Below are 20,686 nucleotides of genomic sequence, written 5' to 3'. Positions count from 1 at the left end.
AACAGTAGCGGACACGGACATAGGGCCGTTCCCGGCTAGCTTTGGGGAAGTCACTTGCTGGCAGTAGTGGACCGTGTTTGCCGTGGACTTGTAAGCGCTGTGCCGGACTTAACATAGATGGAATGCGGCAGCAGGTCCTGTGGAGGGTTACTGGCGCCATCACGCCAGTTGAAGTTATCTTGCAGCTGCTCGACCGTTGAAGGAAGCAAGCCTACTCAGGGAACCGTTGCGTGACCATGTTGTGGACTGTTTGGTGAGACTTTCTTGCAATGGTCAGTCATCTTTATTCTCTCCTTATGCGTGAACCATTGTATCTTGGTTACTCCCGCGCCTACATGATATTTGTGTTGTAACTCTAGTCCACTGTTGTGAACCAATCAAAGAAGCTCGGTTTCGTTTTGATACTTGGCTGCATGTGGCCTATTTTCTGGATTCCTATTCGTAATTTGCGGAGAATGTTTGTCAAGTTTCAGACTTGGTAGTCCATTCGCAATGCTTCTGAGCAGCGTGGCTGGCTTGTCTCCGCAAGTCATGCTGTCTGTCGTATCATTCTACTGGATCCCGCTCTGACTTTTTTGTCACGTTTGCCAGCCTCATTTAGTATTTTATTAAAGTAGTGTTCAGAGTTAATACTGTTAAGGTTGATTTTACACAGCATGCCTCATATACACTATTGGCCATTAAAATTGCTACACCAAGAAGAAATGCAGGTGATAAACGGGTATTCATTCGACAAATATATTATACTAGAACTGACATGTGATTACATTTTCAAGCATTTTGGGTGCATAGATCCTGAGAAATCAGTACCCAGAACAACCACCTCTGGCCGTAGTAACGGCCTTCATACGCCTGGGCACTGAGTCAAATGGAGCTTGGATGGCTTGTACAGGTACAGCTGCCCATGCAGCTTCAACACGATACCACGGCTCATCAAGAGCAGTGACAGGTATATGGATACGAACCAGCTGCTCGGCCACCATTGACCAGACGTTTTCAGTTGGTGAGAGATCTGGAGAATGTGGTGGCCAGGGCAGCAGTCGAACATTTTCTGTATCCAGAAAGGCCCGTACAGGACCTACAACATGCGGTCGTGCATTATCCTGCTGAGATGTAGGGTTTCGCAGGGATCGAATACATCTGAAATGTAGCGTCCACTGTTCAAAGTGCCCTCAGTGCGAACAAGAGGTGACCGACACGTGTAACCGATGGCATCCCATCCCATCTCGCCGGGTGATACGCCAGTACGGCGATGACGAATACACGCTTCCAATGTGCGTTCACCGCGATGTCGCCAAACACGGATGCGACCATCATGATGCTGTAAACAGAACCTGGATTCATCCGAAAAAATGAAGTTTTGCCATTCGTGCACCCAGGTTCGTCGTTGAGTACACCATCGCTGGCGCTCGTGTCTGTGACGCAGCGTCAAGGGTAACCGCAGCTATGGTCTCCGAGCTGATAGTCCATGCTGCTGCAAACGTCGTCGAACTGTTCGTGCAGATGGTTGTTGTCTTGCAAACGTCCCTATCTGTTGACTGAGGGATCGAGACGTGGCTGCACGATCCGTTACAGCCATCCGGATAAGATGCCTGTCATCTCGACTACTAGTGATACGAGGCCGTTGGGATCCAGCACGGCGTTCCGCATTACCCTCCTGAACCCACGGATTCCATATTCTGCTAACAGTCATTGGATATCGACCAACGCGAGCAGCAAAGCCGCGATACGATAGACGGCAATCGCGATAGGTTACAATTCGACCTTTATCAAAGTCGGAAACGTGATGGTAAGCATTTCTCCTCCTACACGAGGCATCACAACAACGTTTCACCAGGCAACGCCGGTCAAATGGTGTTTGTGTATGAGAAATCGGTTGGAAACTTTCCTCACATCAGCACGTTGCAGGTGTCGCGACCGGCGCCAACCTTGTGTGAATGCTCTGAAAAGCTAATCATTTGCATATCACAGCATCTTCTTCCTGTCGGTTAAATTTCCCGTCTGTAGTTCGTCACCTTCGTGGTGTAGCAATTTTAATGGCCAGTAGTGTACTATTTAGTGTATTGTATTTTATGACAATACTTTGTATTCAATGCTCGCCAGCCTATAATACATTGTCATTTTATTGAAGAAGAGTTTAGCGCTTAGTGCTTTCCCAATTGGCTCAATTCATTGTCCTCCTGTACTTTAATAGAGTAGTATTTATTGCTTTCTGGGCTTTTCAGACTGGTTTATGCCTTGGTGTTATACTTAACTATAACTGTTTTATACCCTGCCTACCTATGTGTATTACATGACTGGTAAACCATTACTTAATGCGTTATTTATCACGGATCTAATTCTACGCTTTGGTGTATCTGGTGACACCAAACGATTTTGTAATATATCTTAGGAAAAGGTACCTGGTTTGGTAAGACAGCTGGGCAGCTGATTACATCATGTCTGTTTTGCCTGTCATTTGCTATTTTCTGAACCAGCAGCCTGTGTGACAACTATCTGATCATTTGTTTATTTACTGATGATGCCCATTGGCATCAGCTGCTTCCATCTACATAGTCGTCTTTTGTCGCTGTTTATTTTCCTACAACCTTGAAATCAAGCGCTTGTCTTGCCACGGTGTTTAACAGGTCAACTGTACATGATCAAACGCAACTATTTTCTTAAAAAATCCCGTTTGAGTAAATCTAAGCGGCACCGTTTAAGGGCGACGTATAGTATAAGTTGAAACCGATATTTTGCTCGGCCATTGCGCAGTAACAGCTCTCTGTGTTTAAGCTTAAGATCCTGAAGCATCTTCAGCGATTGTAAATTTTTTACAAGTCCGCCTGCCATTAACACTTTTATTTTGTATTTGACGCAAATGCTATTAAGCTTCCTGGTGTTGTAATTTAGTCCACTTAAGATTGGTTGGCGTTACGGTAAACTGACCTTCATGACCAAGGCACAACGACCCTTGATGAAACATGTATGTAAAATTGTATTAATTGAAATGGCTTCGCCGTGGGAGCCACATATCATCGGGCCTTAAGTCTTTTGCACAGTTCATGAGAATAATTTCTTGACTGGATTCGCCCTTTAACTCGTTGTTAACCACTTGTACTACTACTGCTTAAAACATCAAAATATTTTGACTACATCGTAGTAGACACTTGTGATTGGGCCGTAAGTCATTTGTGCAGTTGCTAAGTATAGTGTGCAGATATATTCTCTTGATAGTATCTGTAAACGGGCAACGTCCTATGGTGATTAAGACGTTGATGAATACGGATTAGTAGTTGAATTATCTGATAATTTCAATTTGGCTTCTTGTTGTCTTTTAATCATCATATTAGTCCCACGCTTCTAAGGGATTGTATCAAACTTCGTTTTTTCTTACTGTAAAAGGTTTAATCATTTTGTTAAATTAGTGCCCTAGGACACTTTATTTTATGGTCCAAGGACCTTTCCACCCGCCAAACAGCTCCCCGCTTCAAAGACTTAAGGTTGAAGTTACCTTACGTTATCCATCTATGATTAAATGCAATGAATTTCTTCAAAAATCGCATTTGAATACATCTAAGCGACTCCTCTTAACGGCGACGTTTATTACAAGTACAAACTATTAAAGACGACTTCGAGTTGGGCAAGGTTGGTATTTGTGGGATTTTGGGCAAGTGTGGCAAATGTTATACAGGACAAACAAGTCTTCAGGATCGCACAGTGGAACACCGGCGGAATACTCGCTTCCTCCAAACCAGAAAGTCTCCTGTCGCCGAAAACTTTAATTCTACTGGTCATTCGATGGAAATGAGTGAAACCTCAGTTACATCGTATATGTCAAACGTATGGTTCCTGTTAGCAATGTATCAATGGAAATACGAGTGTGTGAGTCGTTTATCAATCGGGCTACACACTACATGGAATTCTCTGACAGAAAAAATTCGTGCTCTGCGTAGCCGGCCGGTATCATTCAGCGATTTTACTGTCTAAAGACGATTGATCCGATATCGCCGGCCGGGGTGGCCGTGCGGTTCTAGGCGCTACAGTCTGGAACCGCGTGACCGCTACGGCCGCAGGTTCGAATCCTGCCTCGGGCATGGATGGGTGTGATGTCCTTGGGTTAGTTAGGTTTAAGTAGTTATAAGTTGTAGGGGACTGATGACGTCAGAAGTTAAGTCCCATAGTGCTCAAAGCCATTCGAACCATTTTTTTTAATCCGATATCGTTGAGGCCATCTTCCACGGTGGAAGGCTCGTGGCGCAGCGTGCTGAGTAACAGTACAAGCGCACGCGCACGAGCAGCACATACGCTGTGACAACTGGGTTAATCACGCATGGTCTTCAATAGTATTCGTTTCATGCAGTCCGCCATGAATTCCTCTGCTGTGCCAACCTCTTCATCTCAGAGTATCGCTTGCAACCTAAGTTTTCAATTAATTGCTTGATGTGTTCGAATTTCTGTCTTCCTCAACAGTTTTTGCCCTCATCAGCTCTCTCTAGTACCATGGAATCCATTCTCTGATGTATTAACAGATGTCCTATCATCCTGTCCATTCTCCTTATCAGTGTTTTCCGCATATTCATTTCCTCTCCGATTCTGCGTAGAACCACCTCATTCCTTACCTCATCAGTCCACATAATATTCAACATTCGTCTGTGCACCACATTTAAGTGTTTGATTCTTTTTTTCCGTTCTGGTTTTCCCACAGTCCATGTTTCACAACTATAGAGCGCTATGCTACAAATTTGTACTCTTAGAAGTTTCTTCCTCAAATTGTTTGATAATAACAGGCTTCACTTGGCCAGGAATGCATTTTCTGCCACTTCTAGTCTGCTTTTTATGTCCTCCTTCCTTCATCCGTCATTGGTTATTTTATTGCCGAGGTAGCAGAATTCCTTAACTTCATCTACTTCTGTCCATAAATCCTGATGTTAAGTTTTTCATTTGTGATACTTCTCATTACTTTCGTCTTTCTTCCATTTACTCTCAATCCATATTCTGCACTCATTAGTTTGTTCATTACATTCAGCAGATCATGTAATTCTTCTTCCCTTTCATTCAGGATAGTAATGTCACCAGTGAATCGTATCATTGATATCGTTTCACCATTCTTCCACCATTTTACATTGGCCAATTCTTTCTCCAGGTCGGCAGATCCAATGAACATGTCTTGATTTTTCTTTAGTCTTGCTTCCATTATCAACTGCAACGACAGAAATACTTCTCTCGTGCCTTTACCTTTTCTAAAACCAAACTGATTGTCATGTAGCACATCCTCAATTTTCTTTTCAATTCTTCTGTATATTATTCTCTTCAGCAATTTGGACTCACGAGCTGTTAATCTGACTGTGTGATAATTCTTGCACTTACCAGCTCTTCCAGTCTTCTGAATTGTATGACGATTTTTTCCTGAAGTCAGATGGTATATCGCCACACATTCTATACTCCAACTTGAACAACATTTTGTTGCTACTTCTCCCAATGATTTTAGAAATTCTGGTGGAATGTTATCTGCTCCGTCTGCCTTATTTGATCTTAAGCCCCCCAAAGCTCTTTTAAATTCTGGTTCTAATACTGGATCCCCTACCAATTTACATCGGCTCTTGTTCCTTCTTCTATCACACCAGTCAAATATTCCCCCTCATAGAGGCTTTTAATATATTCTTTCCACCTATCCGCTCTCTCCTCTGCATTTAGCGGTGGAATTCCCGTTTCACTCTTAATGTAACCAACCTTGTCTTTAATGTCATCTAAGTTTGTTTCGACTTTCCTGTCTCCTGGGTCTGTCCTTCCTACAATCATATATTTTTCGATTTGTTCACCTTTTTCGTGCAGTCATTTCATTTTACCTTCCCTGCACTTCCTATTTATCTCACTCCTTGGCGACTTGTATTTCTGTATCCCTGAGTTTCCCGGGAAATTTTTGGGCTTCCTCCTTTCTTCGAACAACTGAAGTATTTCTTCTGTTACCCATGGTTTCTTCGCATTTACCTTCTTTATACCTATATTTTTTTCTTTCGAACCTGTATGATGGTCATTTTTAGGGACGTCCACTCCTCTTCAATTGTACTGCCTACTGAGCTATTCCTTAATGCTGTATCTATGGATTTACAGAACTTCGAGTATATCTCGTCATTCCTTAGTACTTCCGCATCCCACTTCTTTGAATATTGATTCTTTCAGCCTACTCTTCGTCGCTACTACATTGTGATCTGAGTCAATATGTGTTTCTGGGTACGCCTTATACTCCAGTACCAGATATAGGAAAATCTGTCTGAACATGATGTAATCTAACTGAAATCTTCCCGTATCACCCGGCCGTTCCAAGTGTAGCGCCTCCTCTCACGATTCTTGAACAGAGTATTCACTATTACCAGCTGAAATTTGTTACAGAACTCAATTAGTCTTTCTGCTCTCTCATTCCCTGTCCCTAGCCCATATTCTCGTGAATCTTTTTCTTCTACTTCTTTCTCTACAATCGAATCGCAGTCCCCCATGACTATTAGATTTTCATCTCCCTTTGGGTACTGTATTACCCTTCCAGTATCCTCATATACATTATATACTTTCTCTATCTCTTCATCTTCAGCTTGCGACGTCGGTATGTGTACCTGAACTAACGTTTTCTGAGTTGGTTTGCTGTCGATTCTGATAAGAACAACAATATCTCTGAACTGTTCACAGTAACACACTCTCTGCCCTACCTTCCTATTCATAAAGAATCCTACTCTCGTTATACTATTTTCTGCTGCTGTTGATGTTACCCTATACTCATCCGACCAGAAATCCTTCTCTTCTTTCCATTTTACTTCACTGACTTCTACTACAACCAAATTGAGCTTTTGCATGTCGCTTTTCGGATTTTCTAGTTTTCCTACCATGTTCAAGCTTCTGACATTCCACGCCCCGACTTGTAGAACGTTACTCTTTCGTTTGTTATTCATTTTTTTTCTCATGGGCACCTCCCCCTTGACAGTCCCCTCCAGGAGATCCGAATCGGGGACGTTACGGGAATCTTCTGCCAATGGAGAGATCATCACGACACTTTTCCAATTACTGGCCACCTGTCCTGTAGATACACGTTTCCTGTCTTTAATGGTAGTGGTTTCCATTGCCTTCTGCATCATCATGCCGTTGATCGTTGTTGATTCTTCCGCCTTTAGGGGCAGTTTCCCACCCATAGGACAAGAAAGTATCCAGAAACTCTGTCAGCCCCTTCGCCCTCTTTGACAAGGCCACTGGCAGAATAAGGGTGACTTACATGTCGGAAGTCTTCGGCCGCCAATGATGATTATTAATCAAAACTTGAGCAGTGGCGTGATTGGAACCTGGGACCGAGGACGTTTTGGTTACTTAAATTAGACTCTACCCCTGTACTGCGGGTGCTATGTCTTGGCAGGAACTTACAAACATTCAGCAGTTTCTGGGAAACTTTAAGAGTAAGTAATAGGTCGGACAAGTTTTAAATTTCATTGCTATAGTTATTTATGGAACAGTCGATGTTCATAATCGATCCACTGTCCCATGTCTTTTATCTCTGTAGCAGTCTCTTTTTTTTTTTAAAAAAAAAGTCTCTGCTATCATTCTATCACGAGCGTGACTATATCTTTTCGCCTCATTCCTGCTTGTGTGGAGCAGTCATCAAATAAGTAACTTCGCATGTCCTACTTGTTTCTCATATTTCGATTAATTTTCAAATTTTTCAATTAATTTTTCAAATTAACATCAAAAATGAAAGAGATTCACATATTGACAGCACTGGGTGGTATGTTTTGATCTATCAGAGGTCCTCGTAAAGCGGAAGTTAGGTAAGAGTAAAAAATCAAGTCGATGTAAAGATTACGATATCTGGACACCTAGATGGAACTGATCCCTTTGAGTATGACAATCTCATCCACTGGAGCTATCTCGTTTGGTGTAAACGGGCGACTGGCGTAATTCAATCTTGTTACAATTTTCGTAACACGTAGTTCCCAGGTGTTGCCCATTCTGTGGCTGTAATAAGTACAGGTTTTCTGTGAAATCACCCATGCTGACTCGTCTCTGACTCTTACAATCTCTCAACACTGAATCGCACATATTTTGAGTGACATTGTTAGTAAGAATTCATAAGCTGTGTCCTGTATAACGTAATATCAATAGGTAATTATTTTCGAATGATTCTGTTTAGATCCAACGACATCAACTAATATATTGACAATTCACAGAAGTTCTATAGAAAGTAAAGAACTTCATGTGAGCAGTAGTTTTTTATGCTGGAGTTAAATCACTTTAACTCAACAGACGATAATGATAGCTTATTATTCGAATTCTTGTTCTTGATATCTGACATTCCATGGAACAAAAGTTCAACATTAACGGCTCTTCAACAAGTCAAGTACACCATCAGAAACATGCGTCTGGAATACTGCTTCATGAAAACACACCTACAAATCCCAGATCATACATACTCTCTGGACAATACTTTTTATCAGCCTATAAGTTGATCATCTCCATATTCGTTAATAGCTATTTACCTTGTGAAACAAATTTGGGAATATATAAAGAAGAACATTATTGTACAAAGACTTTATTTTCTGATGAAGTTATTGTCATTGTGTTTAAGAAATTACGTTGAACTGTCTTATTATTACGAGTGTATCCAGTACATCTATATTTCCATTTCCAACAATATGAACGTCCAGAAGGTTCACAATTTACATTATTTCGTTAATATCTTGCTTAGATTAATTTTCCTGCTTCTCTATACATTAAGACACTGTAAAATCTTTCTTTTGTCACCACTATAGCTGCACAGGCGTAATACAAGAAAACAGTTTTACCATTGTTACAGTTTAACAACGACATAGGAACGTTTGAGCCTACTGATTCGTTGGTGAGAAAATTGGCCAGTATCTCCAACCTAACAGTTTATTATTACGAGTCCGACTACAGAGGGGTGAATGTGCCCACTACACCATGGGGTAAGTTCTAGATCAAATCATGTTTTTAATCGCAGTTTTCCAAGAGCAAATTCAAACAATTCTTGACGCTATTTCAGTGAGTAATAGGGACCGCTAGCTTTTTATTTAGTTTTGCTATTTAACTGATACTATGCATCGGCACTTCAACTTATCATCTCACATTAAGCGTATTTGATGTATACTAATTCATTCTAATAGAATCTTTCAATGTAGACTGTTGTCTTCGTTTTCAAGATATTTCCACAAACGAGAACATCGAACGTAAGTGGTACGTGTCTTTGTGCTGGGCAAGATTAGAAAATGGCTCTGCTATGTGGATTATTTGAAATGAAAGGATAAAGGCTTCTTTAACTGCCATAATGTTCAGGCTTATTCAGCAGTTAAACACTAGGTCATAATTCAAAATCTGAAATAGTGGCATTATGTTCCAATGCATACCGTTTCTATAATAGGGGATGATACGATGAAGTGCGTAAAAGAATGTAAATTCCTAATATAACTGTAACTCATTTCCTTAGTTCACCGACAAAATGTCACGCATACACCCCAACGCCTATTGTTTCATATTTTATATGTTTTACAGGAGTTATACATTCTGGGGAACTTCCCTTCCTGTTTTTGAGGAAAGACACAGAATACAATCTGGATACCGCATCGGAGGAAGAACAAATACGCAGAAACGTGTTGCGGCTATGGACGAACTTCGCCAAATACGGGTTCGTTTATCGTTCCTCAGAAATGTGTGCTGCGTACAGAGTCCTTGTTATATAATCTAAAGTACACTTGCACTAGTTCCAAGTGTACTTATTCAACTCTGCGAGTATCTACATAGTTTCGAGGAGGACAGCAACCACGCTCACATGCAAGCACTTATACTATGTGATCAAAAGTATCCGGACAACCACATGAAATGCAGAATTGGTCACTGTATGTCACGAGAGGCATTTTTGCCAGTAAAAAACGAGGCTCTTGAGGAAGAATGGACTTCCATTCCGCGACAGACATTCAGACCCAACAGAGCTCAAGCTGTCATAAAAGTGGAGGGTGGGCGCACCCCATACTAATGTACACTAATAAGAGTCCAGATACTTCTGATGATATAGTGTAGTTTGAACTATAGTGCCGCCCAGAAGATTAATTGACAGTCACTCACCTTCACCTGCCTGTTCTACAGTCAGTACCGGGATACACTTGCTGTGCGAAATCTCTTAGCATAGTTTAGTCAAAAGATCTATTTATCTAATGAAAATACATTTTCCTGGAGACATAGTGCGCCACGACCTTATTTTCGATAAGAATATAAGCTTATATATTGTGCCAATGTCGGGGCTTGAAACCGGGTGTCCTACTAACTGGACAGATATATTATACTCTACACCACCCCGGCAGGATTTCCCCATTACGTACAAAGCTGGGGTGCTGTTCCCGTACTGAAGAGCCTCGGAAATACTAACAAGAAGGAGAAAATGAAACTGGGATGAGGTGTGATTTGAAATTTGCTTAGGGAGGGCACTGGACTGAGGTAGTCCGTGCAGTTCTTTCAGCCTCAATGCCAGGGTGGTGTGGTGGATAACACATCTGCTCAGTAACGAGGACAATCGTTTTCAATACCCAACCTTGCGACAATTTTTATTCATTACTTCAGCTTCTATCCTTAGTCGAAAGAAGTGCATGGGCTCATTAAGGGATGCCAGTGGTTTATCGCTCCAATTACTACCATATTGTGGGTCGTAAATTACATGTTTCATGTGTTTCTGTTCATGCATTGTCAATTCATATAGAACAAGACGCTCAGTAACAAACAAATATCATCTCAGTTGACAACGACACCTGACTGACGTAGTGGAACATCATTTTACTCAACTCCATTGCCGATACAGATCACGTGGGAGTCAGTTTGGCGTCACCAAGGTCAATTGCTCATTCTCGTTCATATAATTCCTCTGCAACCCACACTTTATTGAGAGGGTTCATCGAACCACTTTATAAATATTTCTCGACTTTTCCACTCTCTGAAAACACGTGGGAAAATGAACAAGTAAATACCTTCATGGAAGCTCTAGTTAGTCTAATTTTATTACTATGGTCATTTCTCCAAACGTAGGCGGTGGTCAACAAAATATATCCGCGTTCGTAAGGGACAGTTGGCGACTGAAACTTTATGAAACGATCTCGATGCAACAAAAAACAGTTTTGTTTTGATGATCACCATCGCAGCTTGCTTACCATACCTGTGATACACTTTCCCTATTCCTCGATAACAGGATACGCGCTGACCTTCCTAGACTTTGTAGATATCCGCCGTCAGTCCTATTTAACAAGCCTTCCATACCACACAGCCATGCACCAGCAGAGGCCGAAGGAGTATTGTGTAGGTAATCACTGGTTCCCCTTCCCCTTCTCCTTTCTCAGAACATTTCGTGAGAGATGCTTGCTGTCTATTTAAGATGTTCGAAATTATAATCGTTAGATCCTTAGATTTTTTTGAGTTATCAGTGATCTCACTGCTTTGATGAGGACTACCACAAAATCGCCTCTTGTGCACAACCTTATAATCTCAGATTAGCACTTGTAACGTGCATCCTCAATTACTTTCTGGATGTAACTCAGTCTCCGTTCTCTTCTATAGTTTTTACACACGACATCTCCCTGCAGGACCACGAATGTTATTCCCTGATGTCTTAACAGCTGTCATATCGTCCTGTCCCTACTTGTGGTCAGTGTTTTCAAAACATTTCTTTCCTCGCCAATTCTGTGGAGAACTCTTAATTCCTTGCCTTATCAGTCCACCTAATTTTCAACGTTCGTCTTTAACATCACATGAAAATTGCTTCTATACTCTTCCGCTCCTGTTTTCCCACAGTCTATGTCTCACTGCCATAGTATGCTGTGCTCCAAACGTACATTATCAGAAATTTCTTTCTCAAATTAAAATGTATGTTTCACTATTATATGTCTATTGGTCACGAATTTTCTTTTTGGGAGTACTTGTCGGAATTTTATGTCTTCCTTGCTCCATCCGTCACGGGTTATTTTGCTGCCTAGGTAACAGAATTGCTCAACTTCATCTACTTCGTGATGACCAATTCTGAAATTTATGTTCTCAGTGTTCTCATTTCTGCTACTCGTCATTACTTTTGTCTTTCTTCGATTTACTCCTCTCTCTCCATATTTTGTTCCCATTAGATTATTCGTTTCATGGCATTTCAATCAACAGATCCTGTAATTCTCCTGCCCTTTCACTGACGACAGCTATGTCATCAACGAATCTTAAAATTCATATCCTCTTACCTTGTATATTAATCCTACTATTGAACCTTTCTTTTATTTCAGTAATTACTTCTTCGACGTATAGACTGAATAGCAATGGAAGACTACTACACTCCTCATTGCACCCTCTGCAATCTTTGTACTTTGTTCTTGGCGTGCCACTCGTATCTCTTGGCTCTTGTAGAAGTTGTATACAACCCGTCCCTCCCTGCAGCCTACCCTTATTTTCCTCACAATGCCGAATATCTTGCATCATTTGACACTGTCGAACACTTTTTCCAGATCGACAAATCTTATGAACGTGTCCTGATTTTTCTTCAGGCTTGATTCCATTATTAACGACAAGTTAACAGTGCCTCTCTGGTTTCAATACATTTCCTAAAGCCAAAATGATCGTCCTCTAACAGATCTTCACTTTTCTTTTCCATTCTTCTGTATATTACTCTTGTCAACAACTTAGATGCATGAGCTGTTAAGCTGACTGTGCGGTAAGTCTCGCACGTGTCAGCTCTTGCATACGTTGGAACGGTGTCGATAATGTTTTTTTCCACAGTCAGACAGTATATCGCCGAACTCATAAATTATGCATCCCAGCGCCAGTGTGAATGATGGTTTTGTTGTACTTCCCCAAAAATTTTTAAACTCCGATGCAATTTTATCTGTTCCTTCTGCCCTATTTGATTTTAAGCCTTGCTAAGCTCTCCTAAATTCTGATTCTAATGGCGTGTCCCCTTAGAATTCCCTTTCCACTCTTAACGTTACCATTCTCTCTTTTAATTTTACCGAAATTTGCCCTGACATTTTTATGTCCCACAGTCACTCCTTCCGACAATAACTTCTTTTTCGATTCATTCACATTTTTCGTGCAGCCATTTAATCTTAGCTTCCCTGCAATTGCTATTTTTTTAATTCCTAAGTGTACTGTATTCCTGAATTTTATTGAACATATCTGTACTTCCTGCTTTCGTTGATCAACTGCAGTATTTATTTTGTTACCCATGGTTTCTTCGGAGGTTCCTGTCTTGTATCTACTTCTTTTGCTCCAACTTCTGTGGTAGCCATTTCTATAAATATCCGTCCTTCTTCCTTTGTACTTCCTGCTGAGCTATTTCTTATTGCAGAATCCACAGTATCAGGGCACTTGAAGTTTATTTCTTCATTGTTAGTAAATCCATATCCCACTTTTTGTGTAGTGATTTTTGTTGTCTAGTTCAAATGGTTCAAATGGCTCTGAGCACTATGGGACTTAACTGCTGAGGTCATCAGTTCCCTATAACTTAGAACTACTGAAACCTAACTAACCTAAGGACATCACACATATCAATGCCCGAGGCAGGATTCGAACCTGCGACCGTAGCGGTCACGCGGTTCCAGACTGTAGCGCCTAGAACCGCTCGGCCACTCCGGCCGGCCTGTTGTCTAGTCTTCAAGGCTTCAGCCTACTCTTCATCCCTGTCAGTTTGTGGGCTGCCTCTATATTTGCCCCTGTGAACGCCTTAATATTCAGTATCTGATTTCGGAATTTGTGCCTCAACATGATGTAATCTCACTGAAACAACGCTGTATCACCCTGTCTTTACTAAGCAGACATCTTCCATGTGATTCTTGAACAAAGTATTCTTTCCTACCACCTGAAATTTGTTGCAAAACTTAGTCATTCTCCTCTCTCATACCAGTATATATCCCATATTCTCTTGTAGCCTTCTATTCTCCTCCTCCCCCTTCAACTGCATTCCAGTCCGTCACGACGATTAGAGTTCCATCTCCTTTTACTGATTGAATTACCCATTCAGTATCCTCATACACTGTATCATCCTGTTCACCATCCGCCTGCGACGTCGGATTGTATACCTGAACTGTTGATGTCGGTGTTGGTTTGCTGTTGATTCTGATGAGCACAACCCTATCACTGAACAGTTGACAATAGCTCATTCTCTGTCCTACCTTCCTATTCTTAACGGATCTTGCTCCCGTTATTCCATTTTCTGCTGCTGGTGATATTGCTCTATACTCGTCTGACGAGAAATCCTTGTCTTCTTCCCAATTCACTTCACTGACCGCGACTATATGTAGACAATGGATCAGGGGCACTACGTCAGTAGTGTGAGGATAAGTTGACAATTTGTGTCTGACGGGAGGCGTGCTGGGGTAATCCGGGCAGATGCGGTGGCTCAGTAGTCAGTGCATCTGACTAGGAAGCAGGAGACCTGGGTTCGAAATCCGGTCTGACACTAACTTTCAAACTTCCCCGCTGATGTAAATCGATGCCCACTAGCAGCGACATGCAGTAATTTTTTGTGTCATTGTATCGTTTCCATGACCTTCTGCATTGTCATGCCGTTGATCATTGCTCATAAGAAACAGCCTTTTAGAGGCTGTTTCCCATCCCAGGGACTATAGAGTGTCCTTTCCCTCTGTCCAATGCTCCGCAATCTTTGACAATGCAGTTGGCATAATTAGGGTGACTTCCTATGCAGGAAGTCTTCTGCTGCCATTGCTGATGATTTTTATTCAGAATTTAAGGAACGTCGGCGCTCGAATTCGGGACCGAGGGCGTTTTGATCACTAATCACAGACACTCCCCTAAAACATGGGTTGAATAGTCAACCTTTCACTTTGTTTGATTCAGCGTATAACAGAAATTCAGCGCAATTTTTTTCGTATTCATGAGAAGGACCTCACACTAATTATTGTTTAAGGTCAGTCAATGATTTTCACATTATGCAGTGATCCTGTCGAAATAATTTTGAAGTTGCTTTTGAAAAGTAATCAAGATGCTAAAAGACATCATCTGCAAACAATGTAAGAGCGCTACTGAGGTAGTCCCCTACATCCTTTACATTAATTAAGAACACAGTCACTTCCTCGTGGGACTGTAGATTTCATTTCGCGTGTCGCTAGATGGCTTCCGTCACTCGCTATGGTCTGTGACATTTGTGACAGCAAAGCCACGAATCCAGTTACACATTTTACATGGTACTCTATAGGCATGTAATTTGATTAGAAGCAGCTTCCGTGGGATGGTGTCAAAAGCCTTCGGAAAAACTAAAAATAGGGAATCAACTCGAGATCACTAGTGACTACTAATCGTTACTTCGTGCGTCTAAAGAGCCAGTTGTATTTTACAAGAACGACATTTACCGAACCCACACCGGTATTATGTCAAACGATAGTCTTCTTCGAGGTGTATCACAATGCTGGAACAAAGAATATGTCCCAAAATCCCACTATAAATCGATTTCAATGATACAGGTCCTAATTCAGTGGATTACATCTATTTCCGTTCTTGTGAATTTGTGTGACCTGGGCTATTTTCCAGTCTTTAGGCACGGACCTTTAGTCTAGCTGGCGGTTAATGCATCTTCATCGGTATACTCTGAAAGGGATCGTAATCTGTGTAAACCGGATGGGAAATTTGTCTTTATTAAGGGAATTAAGTTGCTTCTTCTCATTCAAATTACTCTTAGTAATATGTCTTCGACCTTTGCTTTTGCTAACAATTTATTAATGAAGAGGGATAGGCTGAGGTTTAAGATACAAGTCAAGAAGAATCAATACGCAAAAAAACGGCATACGGAAGTACTAGGAAACGAAGAGATACGCTTGAAGTTCTCTACGGCTTTAGATACTGCGATAATGAATAGTTCAGTACGGGTTTAACTTAAGAGAAATGGACATCTCTAAAAAGTGATTTCACAGATGTTGGAAAGTAAAACATAGGTACAAGGAAGGTAAATGCAAAGGAACCATGAATAATAGAAGAAATGCTTCAGCTGGTCGATGAAAGAAGAAACTACAAAAATGTTCAGGGGAATTAAGGACCAGAGAAATACATGTCGCTGACGAATGAGGTAAATAGGAAGTACAAGGAAGCTGACGTGAAATGGCTGCATCAAAAATGAGGGAAAATCGAAAAAGAAATGATTGTCGGAAGGACTGAGTCAGCATATAGAAAAGTCAAAACAACCTTAGGTGAAGTCAAAAGAAAGAGTGCAAAAGGTACTCTACTGTTAAATGCAGAGAAAATAATGGGTAAGTAGAAGGAGTACCTTGAGAACCTCTATGATGGTGAGGACTTACTTGATGGTATGATAGAAGAAGAAACAGCAGCCGATAGGGAAGAGATAGCGGATAAACTATTAGAATTTAGAAGAGCTTTGGAAGACTTAAAATAAAATGAGGCAGAAGGTAGAGAAAAAATTCCATCGTAAATTCAAAGACCATTGGGGCAAGTAGCAATAAAACAATTATTCTTGTTGGTTTGTAGAAAGTATGAGTCTGACGATATACCAACTGACTTCCGGGAAAAACATCATCCGCTGAATCCCAACGACTGCGCTGACAAGTACGAGAATTATCGCACAATCTGCTTAACAGTTCATTCATCTAAGTTGCTGCCAAGTATAATATACAGAAGAATGGAGAATGAAATTGAAGGTCTGTTAGAAGACGATCAGATTGACTTTAGGAAATTCAAAAGCACCAAAGTGGCAGTTATGATCTTGCTGTTGATAACGGAAGCAAGACTAAAGAAAAATCTAGACACGTTTGTCGACTTGGGAAGAGCGTTCGATAATAAAAGATGGTGCAAGATGTTTGAATTTCTGAGAAAATAGGGGTAAGCTACAGGGAGAGACGGGTAATATTCAACATATCCAGGAGCCAAGAGGAGATAATAAGAGTGGAAGACCAAGAACGAAGTGGATTAAAAAGGGTGTAAGATAGGGATTTCGTCTTTAGCCCCGACTGCTCAATCTATACATCAAAGAAGCAATGATGGAAATAAAAGGAAAGTTCAAGAGTGGGATTAAAATTCAGGATGAAAGGACATCAGTATTAATGTTTAATGACAACAGTACTATCCTCAGTCAGCTAACGACGTAATGTTACTTCGCCCTCTTACCTTTGTTGTCTTTTAATACTGCATGTAAAAGCAGTGATTAAAAGGTTTCCTTTGAAAGGCCACACAATTCACAATCGGTACGCCAATCAGGAAAAATCGCCGTGAGCATTGAGGCAATCACCCCAACGACGCACCAGATTGAAGATAAGTGTTAGGTAAATCATCGTGCTGTGGTACGTGAAGCAGTCCGAAACAGCCTGCTGCACGCCTTCGTCAAAAGGAATCGTCGACATTTCAGGCTTTTTGGAAGTGTACGATGCCATGTCCATCTCATGGAGAGGAATCAGGACTACAGACCGGGAGCGCGAGCGTCTCCCACTTGAATTGGCGTAATTTCTGCACTACGATATTCGCAATATGGGAACGTGCGTTATCACGAAGCAGCAGCACCTCTCGTCGGAGTTTTCCCCGACGTGTCATCTTAATTACACTCCATAAATTCTTCATACGAGGGTTGGAACTTAAATAGTGGCAACTATTTTTTGACAACCGATGCAAAAGAGGTACATGTTTGCACCTGTTACTGCCCTTCAAAGTAGTCACCAGCGTTGTGTAGAACCTGTTGCCAGAAATGTGGAAGGCGTAGTATACCGTTAGCAGAGACTGTTCTGTTGGTGGTGCGAATGGAGCAGTCTAAAGTTATGGTGATTCTCGTGTACGACTGTGATAGTCTTATCCTAACGCATTACGTTCCTCCACGTCAGGCCGTCAATGCACAGCATTACTGTTCATTTCTGGAGCATCACATGCGAAAGAAGCGGCGACACTTTCTGCGCAACCCACCCAATGTGCGGGCGCATACAGCGCAAGCTGCGGCTGCTCTCTTAGCTCGATGGTACTGGGAAGTACTGTACCATCTACCATACTCCCTGGACTTAGGTCATTGCGACTTTGATTTGATTCCGAAGATGAAGAATCCGCTTCGTGGCATTCGCTTCAGAACTGTTCCAGAGATTCGACAGGCAGTAGACCGCTCCATTCGCACCATCAACAGAACAACGTACCACAGTACTATATACGAAGTTGAGACGAACATTTTGATACAGTACGCTTGTGGTCTATCAATTCGGAAAACTACATCAAACTGGCCTACAATAAGTACTTAAGCTACAGCGCACGCGCGTCGAGCGAGTTTTCCAATTTTCTCGCGATCTCTTCGCGCAAACTGTTAGTCCTTTTTTTTTTTTGCAAATTTTATTTACTTTAATTCTGTATTGAGAGACGTTTTCCTTGGAGTGTGCGGTTTTCAAGTTATTAAAGAAAAACGTAAAAAAGTGATATTAAACGTGTTTTATCTCGGAAACCATTCGCAATAGGACATATGTCCATATGAAGTTTTTTGTTCAGAATTACTAATACTATTGCGTCTCAAAGCATGTACCTTTCCTCCTGACTCACCCTATATAAGATTTAATACAAGAAGATAACTTATCAAGCAGAAAAGTAAAAGACAATACAGTGGTATTTCCTTTTACAGGAACCCCACTCCTGAGGCGGACCCTGTGGTGTGGGAGCCATATGACCTCACCAGTCGCAGCTACCTGCTAATGCAGGCCAACTTCACACTCTCGCACGACAGGCTCGGAGAAAGGATGGATTTCTGGAACAAGAATGTGCCGCTACTGCCGTATCCCAGCACCAACTGACACACTAGGTCTCACGTAATGAGTAGTGGTAGCGGACCTACGCATGACAACGATTTGTGCTGGTGACATGTTGAAACTTACGTTAAAATTAAAAATGAAATTGTAAATGACGTACTCTAAAATGTATCACTGTGAACTATTTATGATTCCTTTTAACCAATGTATTCGACTGCTGGCAGTTCTGTAGCTCTTATCATCATTTGCATATGTTGCCTGGAGATCTGTCACAATATACAACGACCTCATTCTGCGTATGAGTTCTGAACTATTCCACAGCTCATCTACACCACTTTAAGTTATCTAGAGATACCGTTGTTCACGTTGAATCAGTAACGTCTGACCGATAGTACTACAGAATTATCTGTCATCATACCTTTACTACCTGTCACCTGCTACCACTGTTCCATCCAAACCAGCGAGATTGCGGTGTGAATCTCTCGGGATATTCTAATTTTAGCTACCTTTATTTGACAGTACAGTGGTTATTAAACAGCATCAGTACTAAGGCAATCTGATTATCATCTCCTCCTAGACAATTTAAATGAGGCTATTTCGTTTTATTAGTCGTCGAACGAAGTCTAACACTTGTCCATAATCTTTACTTCATACACGGTACTTATATGATCAATAAATTGAACTACTTCCTACAAATCGGCGATAAGCTGCTACTGGTTGTACCACATCACTTTCAATAGCGTAAGTTTGTGCCCATAAATATTTAGAATTGCTTGTTACAGTAGAGAATGTCTTCTGTAAATCTGAATGATCAGGTAGAACAAAAATTCTGCAGCTAAGCTACTACCCTACCAGTTCAAAAAGGGATTCCCATTTCAATTCACGTACCATTTTATCACTTCCTAAAATCTGCTTGCTGATATAACCGACCAATGTCTTTCTTTAATCTAACATGGAAGGGATCCAAAACATACTAAAAGTAATGAAGAATGGATCGACCACTCACTTTCCTTACAATCGACCTTACGCATTCAATCCGTTTCATGACGCTTTGCAGCGTTACGCCTGGGTATTTATTCGACGTGCCTGTCAAGCAGCACACAATTAATACTGAAACTGAAAATTGCAGCAGTATTTTTCCTACTCAGGTGCCTTAAATTGTCCATGTTACACAATGTATAATTTGACAGGGCAGTTAATGTATCTTCTATTTTCTTAATGACTCAAGTCTGTTAAAATTCTATTCATTCAGACTGTTTGTATTGTATGCTGTAAGGATGTGGATGTGTGTTGCAGCACTTGTAGATGTGTTTTCGGTTGTTTATATGTATTATTTCTTTAATTTTATTTCATTTCTTACTCATTAGACCAAGGCGGGCTGCTAGTTAACTTCAATATTTTTACCCATGCTTTACAAGATGGAGAATATGGCAGGGAATTCTCAACCTATTTTACTTTTCATTGCACATATTTTTCATTCTCTATTTGTGAGAATTAGGTGGGACTAAGGGGCAATAATACAACGCCTTGACATTGTATAGTTGACTGCCAGATTTTTAGCATGTATTATTTCCCTATCGCAAGTTGCTGTTTACTACGTAATATTATGCAACACATTTTTACTCTTCGGTATCGTTCGCTCACAGAGATACAATACAGTCATCGTTTACTTTACATAGGAAGGTGTTACTCTGACACGTTGAATGCAGAGGTAGTCTTTACCTTGAGTTACTGTTACTGACGAAAGAATATCTTTGCTCTGTTGCCTGGAAAACAAATATGGCGCTACCTACCACAAGTCGTGGCTCATCGTTTGACTAAATTTTTCTGAAACAAAGAACTGTCCATAACAGTATACCGAATTTTTCTGGCAGCCCTTAAATGCTGCACAAACAGCTACTTTTTTTTCTTTTTATACTTGACGTTTCTTCAGAATACTTACATATTTCATCTGATAATAATTTATGTAT

The 20,686-nt window shown here is 41.0% G+C and overlaps 1 protein-coding gene across 1 annotated transcript in view; it reads left to right on the top strand.

Moving 5' to 3' along the window:
- LOC126252331 (cholinesterase-like) overlaps nucleotides 1-19,163 on the top strand; it is a 67,356-nt gene extending 48,193 nt beyond the window's left edge. Inside the window, exons 8-10 of the mRNA XM_049953217.1 lie at nucleotides 8,813-8,942; nucleotides 9,526-9,658; nucleotides 18,593-19,163. The gene's annotated coding sequence lies outside the window, so the exon portion shown is untranslated. The remainder of the gene's footprint in view (nucleotides 1-8,812; nucleotides 8,943-9,525; nucleotides 9,659-18,592) is intronic.
- Nucleotides 19,164-20,686: the final 1,523 nt, after the last annotated feature.

This window comes from Schistocerca nitens, chromosome 4 (assembly GCF_023898315.1).
Source record: "Schistocerca nitens isolate TAMUIC-IGC-003100 chromosome 4, iqSchNite1.1, whole genome shotgun sequence".
Taxonomy (NCBI): domain Eukaryota; kingdom Metazoa; phylum Arthropoda; class Insecta; order Orthoptera; family Acrididae; genus Schistocerca; species Schistocerca nitens.
This window is presented reverse-complemented; position numbering and strand designations above follow the sequence as displayed.